The sequence below is a fragment of the Arachis ipaensis genome, chromosome B9 (assembly GCF_059453495.1).
Source record: "Arachis ipaensis isolate K30076 ecotype BB chromosome B9, ASM5945349v1, whole genome shotgun sequence".
Classification (NCBI taxonomy): Eukaryota; Viridiplantae; Streptophyta; class Magnoliopsida; order Fabales; family Fabaceae; genus Arachis; species Arachis ipaensis.
Genome location: NC_142444.1, coordinates 81,735,729 through 81,742,739, shown reverse-complemented (window position 1 = coordinate 81,742,739; position 7,011 = coordinate 81,735,729). Strand labels below are relative to the sequence as shown.

The 7,011-nt window shown below is 36.5% G+C and overlaps 1 non-coding gene across 1 annotated transcript; it reads right to left on the bottom strand.

Annotated features, from left to right (window-relative positions):
- Window positions 1-6,365: 6,365 nt before the first annotated feature.
- On the bottom strand, window positions 6,366-6,473 carry LOC148545200 (small nucleolar RNA R71). Its single transcript, XR_015901091.1, has one exon. It is a non-coding gene; the product is annotated as a small nucleolar RNA R71 (small nucleolar RNA).
- Between the last annotated feature and the right edge of the window lie 538 nt (window positions 6,474-7,011).

The following is a 7,011-nucleotide window of genomic DNA, read 5'->3' as shown; positions in this document are numbered from 1 at the left end:
AGTTTGGTGTGCCTAAAAGTACTTTAAAATAGCTTTTCAAGCATGATTGATCATAGAATCATTCTAGGATATATACTCATTCTTTCTGTTTAAGTATATAGCCAAACCTTAAGTTTGGTATCTGTATATGCTATGAATTTTAAGAAAGTCAATTTTCACTCAAAGGCTCAAATTTATGAATAGACAAACCATACGTTGCATCATTTTATGAGTTTATGATAGCATGGTAGCAAATAAAATGTTCCTTATAATGAATGTACCAATTATGGCGGATACTCACTGAGTTTTATATGGATACTTTAGAAGAGAACAAGTTTGGTGTTTACTAAACTCTGTTCAAAATCTAAGGGGCATAATTGGTCATGTATAAATAAGGAACATGTAGAAATTTTCCTTGTTACTTGTCACTACACCACCGTACCAATTTCAAACCTTAAGCTTACCATTACCTTGATTTAATTGTATAGGTACAAGGGAGATTGAGAAGAAGACAAAAGGGGCATGTACGGTTGTCACAAGATCAAAAGAGAGTCACATGTGCCTAGGGAATGGTGCTCTCTTGGGAACAAAATCTGCATGGTCTAGGAGGCCGAACCAAAGGTGCCCAATGAGGAAGTAATCCTTGTCCTCCTCTACCCTTGCATGTAAGCCGTCCATGCCATGAACCTTCTACAATAATTAGCCCAATCTTCACACTTCATTGCCACAAAGCCAAACCACATGCAGCCAATGGAGGAACAATCCTTGTCTTCACTCATCTTCACATGCACGTCATCCATCTCATGGATCTTCAACAACAAATTGCTCAATCCTCACCATTCTTTGCCACATGACCGAGCCAATGCTTCCCTCCAACTCTTTGCTTTGTTTCATTCCTTGGCTATAAATTGGCCATGATATTTCCTGAGTTCACATATCCTTGCTTTCTCTATATAACACCTCCTCACTTATTTACCTTTGTTTCACTCAAATATCTCTTCCAAACACGGTACACCCTCACTCTCTCACCCAAAGGCATCACACAATACCCTACCTCCCACTCTCTCCATCATAGTCGTGCTCTCACCAAGACCTATCTTTTCTTCTCCTTTCTTTCCTTCTTAATATATGGCTTCCTCAAGTTCTAGGAGAAGGAAAGTAAAGGAACCAATAGTAGCCAAACCACCAAACTATGATACCAAAAAATTCAAATCTCAATTCCATGAATCAAAGTATTATAGGCTAATGGAATCAAAGAAAGTCATTCCAGAGACGGGATTCAGGCTGAAAAATGGGGAATATCCCATCATGAGAAGAATAGAGGCAGAGAGGAGGTGGGAACTTCTTTGTGAACCTCTCACAGACATCAGTACAGTCATGATAAGGGAATTTTATGCTAATGCTGTGAAGACAAGCAAAGACAACCATCCCTATAAGAGTTATGTTAGGGGGGTTGAGGTAGATTTTAGCCCACCATCTATTATGAGAGTTCTACAGATAAGGGTGATATCATATGGAGAACCCAGTTTTGAGGAAAGAATGCAGGGTGAGAATGACCCTGATGAGATATTAAATGGGTTGTGTCTTGAAGGCAAGGATTGGGAAAGGGACTCAAAAGGAGCCCCAAGCCACTTGAAAAGAATAGATCTCACACCAGAAGCCAAAGGTTGGTATGAGATAGTAAGAAAATCCATCCTCTCTACTGAAAATACATCTGAGGTCACCATTAAGAGAGCAATTCTGACCTATTGCATACTTAGGGGAGGAGAAGTCAATGTCCCACAGCTCATCGCGGATAGTATTCAAGAAATAGCTGAGAAAACGGGTAAAAGTAGACTTGGTCACCCAAGCACTATTCTGAGGCTATGCAAAAGAGTTGGAGTACTCTTTGAGGATGAAAATACTGAGAAGGTAAAAGAGAGCAGTGGAATCACCAAGCAAAGCATGGAGGATGCCACTGATGCTGACAACCAAGAGGAAGGAAGAGCTCAAGGTAGAAGAATGAGACCACAAGTGGAGGGAGAACAAGCTCCTGGTGCAATGGATCTGAGCCAATTGCAAAGAGCCATTGAAGAAATGTCTCAACAACACATGAGAGCACACGAGCAGTATTTGAGGCAACAAGAGCAATACTTGCAACAAGAAGAGCAGTATTTGAAGGATCGTGAGCAACAACTGCATTGGCAACAGCAAATGATGAAGAAGCAAGAAAAATTCCAGCTTCAGATGTTAGATCAACAGAGGGAGTTTCAAGCAAAAATTCTTGAGGGGCAAAAGGAACAATAAGCAAATGTTCAGGAATCAGTTAATGGATTGTTGATGAGCGGATAATTTATACGCTTTTTGGCATTGTTTTTAGTATGTTTTAGTAGGATCTAGTTACTTTTAGGGATGTTTTTATTAGTTTTTATGTTAAATTCACATTTCTGAACTTTACTATGAGTTTGTGTGTTTTTCTGTGATTTTAGGTATTTTTTGGCTGAAATTGAGGGACTTGAGCAAAAATCAGATTCAGAGGTTGAAGAAGGACTGCTGATGCTGTTGGATTCTGACCTCCTTGCACTCAAAGTGAATTTTCTGGAGATACAGAACTCAAAATGGCGCGCTTCCAATTGCGTTGGAAAGTAGACATCCAGGGCTTTCCAGAAATATATAATAGTCCATACTTTGGCCGCATTTAGACGATGCAAAAGGGCGTTGAACGCCAGTTCTTCACTGCAGTCCGGAGTTAAACGCCAGAAACACGCCACGAACCAGAGTTGAACGCCAAAAACACGTTATAACTTGGTGTTCAACTCCAGAAGAAGCCTCTGCACGTGTAAACTTCAAGCTCAGCCCAAGCACACACCAAGTGGGCCCCGGAAGTGGATTTATGCATCAATTACTTACTTCTGTAAACCCTAGGAACTAGTTTAGTATAAATAGGACTGTTTACTATTGTATTAGAGATCTTATGATCCTCGGATCATCTTGGGACGTCTAGTTCTTAGATCATGGGGGCTGGCCATTCGGCCATGCCTAGACCTTAATCACTTATGTATTTTCAACGGTAGAGTTTCTGCACTCCATAGATTAAGGTGTGGAGCTCTGCTGTTCCTCATGATTTAATGCAAAGTACTACTGTTTTCTATTTAATTCAACTTATTCCGCTTCTAAGATATCCATTCGCACTCAAGAACATGATGAATGTGATGATTATGTGACGCTCATCATCATTCTCACTTATGAATGCGTGCCTAACAAACACTTCCGTTCTACATGCAAACAAGCTAGAATGAGTATATCTTAGATATCTAATATAGAGGACCGAGTCCGAGATATTAGAATCTTCGTGGTATAAGTTAGAACCCATGGATGGCCATTCCTGAGATCCAAAAAGTCTAAACCTTGTCTGTGGTATTCCGAGTAGGATCTGGGAAGGGATGGCTGTGACGAACTTCAAACTCGCGAGTGCTGGGCGTAGTGACAGACGTAAAAGGATAGTAAATCCTATTCCAGTATGATCGAGAACCTCCAGATGATTAGCCATGCCATGACAGAGCATTTGGACCATTTTCACAGAGAGGATGGGATGTAGCCATTGACAACGGTGATGCCCTTATATAAAGCTTGCCATGGAAAGGAGTAGGAAGGATTGGATGAAGACAGCAGGAAAGCAGAGGTTCAGAGGAACGAAAGCATCTCTATACGCTTATCTGAAATTCTCACCAATGAATTACATAAGTATTTCTATCTTTATTTTCTGTTTATTTATTATTATTATTCAAAAACTCCATAACCATTTGATATCCGCCTGACTGAGATTTACAAGATGACCATAGCTTGCTTCATACCAACAATCTCCATGGGATCGACCCTTACTCACGTAAGGTTTTATTACCTGGACGACCAAGTGCACTTGCTGGTTAGTTGTGCGAAGTTGTGAGGTTATGTTTAGACCATGGTATTGTGCACCAGTTATTGGCGCCATTGCCAGGGAGAGAACGAACAACAAATTTTACAACCTCAGAGTAGGACAACTGACGGTTCATCTTATTGCTCAGATTAGGTAATTTTCTTCTTATTTTGTTTTCAAAAAGTTTTCAAAAAAATTTTTCAAAAATATTTTCTTCTTTTTCATTTTTCCTAATTAATATTCGAAAAAAAAAATAAATCTTTTCAAAAATATATTTTTCTTCAGAACTTTTAAGAATGAATTCTAGTGTTTCATGAAGCATGTAGAAGCCTGGCTGGCTGTAAAGCCATGTCTAATTCTTTTAGACTGAGGCTTCCACTTATAAGTATATGAAGTTGGATGAAGTATTAGCTGTTATATGCCTGATTTGTATCTTCTAAAGCTTGGCTGGCTATTAAGCCATGTCTAACCCTCAAATTGGAGCTTTAGACTAAGAGTGCAAGATTCCTGGAATTCATATTAAAAATTTTGGAATCTTTATTTTTCTTTTTCACATTAATTTTCGAGAAAAAAATTTAAAAAATCATAAAAATCAAAAATATTTTGTGTTTCTTGTTTGAGTCTTGAGTCAATTTTTAAGTTTGGTGTCAATTGCATTTTTTTTCTAAAAAATTTATGCATTTTTTGAAAAAATCATGCATTCATGGTGTTCTTCATGATCTTCAAGTTGTTCTTGGTAAATCTTCTTGTTTGATCTTGATGTTTTCTTGTTTTGTGCCTTTTCTTGTTTTTCATGTGCATTTTTGCATTCATAGTGTCTGAACATGAAATATTTCTAAGTTTGGTGTCTTGCATGTTTTCTTTGCATATAAAAATTTTCAAAAATATGTTCTTGATGTTCATCATGATCTTCAAAGCGTTCTTGATGTTCATCATGATATTCATAGCATTTTTGCATGCATTCATTGTTTTGATCCAAAATTTTCATGCATTGAGTCTTTTTCATGTTTTTCTCTTTCATCATTAAAAATTAAAAAATCAAAAAAATATCTTTCCCGTTTTCACTCATAAAATTCGAAAATTTGGATTGACTTTTTCAAAAATTTTTAAAATCTAGTTGTTTCTTATGAGTCAAATCAAATTTTCAATTTCAAAATCTTATCTTTTTCAAAATCTTTTTCAAAAATCAAATCTTTTTCATTTTTCTTATTTATTTTTGAAAATTTTAAAAATATTTTTCAAAAATCTTTTCCTTAATTTTATATCATATTTTCGAATATCACATCATCAATTAATGTTTTGATTCAAAAATTTCGAGTTTGTTACTTACTTGTTAAGAAAGATTCAAACTTTAAATTCTAGAATCATATCTTGTGATTTCTTGTGAGTCAAGTCATTAATTATGATTTTAAAAATCAAATATTTTTCAAAACTAATTCTAATCATATCTTCCTATCATATCTTTTTTTTTTAAATCTTATCTTTTTCAAAAATTTGATTTTCAAATATCTTTTCTAACTTCTTATATTCTTATCTTTTCAAAATTGATTTTCAAATCTTTTTCAACTAACTAATTGACTTTTTGTTTGTTTCTTATCTTTTTCAAAACTACCTAACTAACTCTCTCTCTCTAATTTTCAAAAATCTCTTCCCTCTTTTTCAAAAATTCTTTTTAATTAACTAATTGTTTCAATTTTTAATTTTAATTTGATTTCATTCCTAATTTTCGAAAATCACTAACCCCTTTTCAAAATTTTATTTTCGAAAATCCTCTTTCTCTCTCATCTCCTTATATTTATTTATTCATCTACTAACACTTCATCTCACCCGAATTTGAACCCCCTCTTCCATCTATGTTCGAATTTTCTCTTCTTCCCTTCTTTACATTACATTCTTTTCTTCTTCTACTCACACAGGGGAACCTCTATACCTGGGTAAAAAGGATCCCTATTATTATTATTTTTCTATTCCCTCTTTTTCATATGAGCAGGAGCAAGGACAAGAACATTCTTGTTGAAGTAGACCCTAAACCTGAAAGGACTCTGAAGAGAAAACTAAGAGAAGCTAAAATACAACAATCAAGAGACAACCTTACAGAAATTTTCAAACAGGAAAAGGAGATGGCAGCCGAAAATAATAATAATGCAAGAAGGATGCTTGGTGACTTTACTGAACCTAATTCCAATTTACATGGAAGAAGCATCTCCATCCCTACCATTGGAGCAAACAATTTTGAGCTTAAACCTCAATTAGCTTAAACCTAATTCCGTCTGAAGATCCCTTTCAGTTCTTAACTGAATTCTTGCAGATATGTGATACTGTTAAGACTAACGGAGTAGATCCTGAAGTTTACAGGCTCATGCTTTTCCCGTTTGCTGTGAGAGACAGAGCTAGAATATGGTTGGACTCTCAACCTAAGGATAGCCTGAACTCTTGGGATAAGCTGGTCAAGGCTTTCTTAGCCAAGTTCTTTCCTCCTCAAAAGCTTAGTAAGCTTAGAGTGGATGTTCAAACCTTCAGACAGAAAGAAGGAGAATCCCTCTATGAAGCTTGGGAGAGATATAAGCAACTGACCAACAAGTGTCCTTCTGACATGCTTTCAGAATGGACCATCCTGGATATATTCTATGATGGTCTGTCTGAATTAGCTAAGATGTCATTGGATACTTCTGCAGGTGGATCCATTCACCTAAAGAAAACTCCTGCAGAAGATCAAGAACTCATTGACATGGTTGCTAATAACTAGTTTATGTACACTTCTGAGAGGAATCGTGTGAGTAATGGGACGCCTCAGAAGAAGGGAGTTCTTGAAATTGATACTCTGAATGCCATATTGGCTCAGAATAAAATATTGACTCAGCAAGTCAATATGATTTTTCAGAGTCTGAATGGAATGCAAGCTGCATCCAACAGTACTCAAGAGGCATCTTCTGAAGAAGAAGCTTATGATCCTGAGAACCCTACAATAGCAGAGGTGAATTACATGGGTGAACCATATGGAAACACTTATAACCCCTCATGGAGAAATCACCCAAATCTCTCATGGAAGGATCAACAAAAGCCTCAACAAGGCTTTAATAATGGTGGAAGAAACAGGTTTAGCAATAGCAAGCCTTTTCCATCATCCACTCAGCAAC